Genomic DNA, 1,565 nt, shown 5'->3' on the forward strand with positions numbered 1-1,565 from the left:
CAGTTACCTATAAGGGAGTACCCATACGACTGTCAGCTGATTTCTCAACAGAAACCATGCAGGCCAGAAGGGAGTGGCAAGAAATATTCAAAGTGAGGAATAGCAAGAAACTACAACCAAGATTACTCTACCCACCAAAGCTATCATTTAGAATTGAAGGTCAGATTTTCACAGATAAGAAAAAACTAAAGGAGTACATCACCGCCAAACCAGTATTATATGAAATGCTGAAGGGTATTCTTTAAGAAGAGGAAGAAGAAGAAAAAGTTAAAGATAAAAATTATGAACAACAGGAGAAGAAAATGGCAGAGGTACAGAAGGACGTGTCCCGTGCCTTGTCCCGGAGCAGATAAGGGTGAGCAGCTGAAACGGGTAACATACAGCCCCAATAAGCAGAAGATTTTCAGCTGGGACACAGTTTGCAGCCGGGAAAGACAGAGGACTCCCGGAGAAAGGGGACAGTTGGAGAATGCGGCTGAAATCTCTCTCGGAGTGCCGGCTCAGCCACGGAGACCGCGCCATCTTGAGTGTCTGTTATTGGAAGCATATGCATCCAAAAACCCGGCATCCAGAGATCGGCTGCTAACCCGGAAACACCGGATCTGGGACAGCGCGACTACGTGGACTTAAAGGAACCCTGCTTCTCCTCACGGAAAAGTTAGATTTCCCCTAAAGGTGCGGTTTGCAATTCAGGTTGGAGAGAGGAACACGCGCGGGGGGAAATCTGCGCCCCACAAAGTCCACGGCCACTGGGGCCAGTGTGATCCGCGAGTGTGGAAGGGCTCCCGCCGGGCTGCTAGCAGAAGGGAACGCTAAAAATAAGCCCATAGCTGGACTGGATGCAAAAAAGCAGCCTGGGATTGTTGGCAGTGTGCTGGCTATTTAGTGGCAGGGGAGAGAGGACATGCGGAAGAGTGCGCACAGACCTGAAAGGTGGAGGTTTGCGAATTCGCACAACTTCTCAGGCTTTTGTTTTTTCACTTCCCCTTAAATCTTTGCATTTGATTATTAAACCCAGTGCATGGGATTGCCCAATTGGGGTCACAAAAGAGACTGCAGGGGAAAGTTGTTTCTGTGGAACCTGGGAAACAGAGCGGGGAGTAACAATTAAAGAACCAGCTCTGGGCAATTGACTCTCCCAAACCAGTTTTAAGTGCGATAGGGAAAATAAATCCTAACTACTGGATAGAGAGGACTTATAGCCTCAGAGGTCAATCCAGAAACACTGCCACCCAGGGGTGGAACAACAAACTGACTCTTCTGTAAACATAAATAAAGGCTGTCTGGGAAACAAATACAGCCTGCCTTAAAATCAGTACTGTGGTTTACAACATGGAGGAACAGTGTATCGCAGGGATTCAACACTCTCCTGAATACTTGGCAGGACTAAGGTGTGTCAAAAAGAGTAGAACTAAAGCACCTTCACTACTGCACATTTTTATTTTTTTTAATTTTTTTCACCTTTAATTAAGAAACTATTTTATTTTATTTTATTTTTTTACATCACCTGATTTTACCTTTTTAACTATTACATTTTTATTTTTAACCAGTATTATTACTACTAC

The 1,565-nt window shown here is 44.9% G+C and overlaps 1 protein-coding gene across 6 annotated transcripts in view; it reads right to left on the bottom strand.

Annotated features, from left to right (window-relative positions):
* Positions 1-1,565, bottom strand: part of SCML2 (sex comb on midleg-like 2 (Drosophila)) — an 83,039-nt gene that overhangs the window by 37,095 nt on the left and 44,379 nt on the right. The window lies entirely within an intron of this gene.

The sequence above is a fragment of the Myotis brandtii genome, unplaced genomic scaffold (genome assembly GCF_000412655.1).
Source record: "Myotis brandtii unplaced genomic scaffold, ASM41265v1 scaffold326, whole genome shotgun sequence".
Classification (NCBI taxonomy): Eukaryota; Metazoa; Chordata; class Mammalia; order Chiroptera; family Vespertilionidae; genus Myotis; species Myotis brandtii.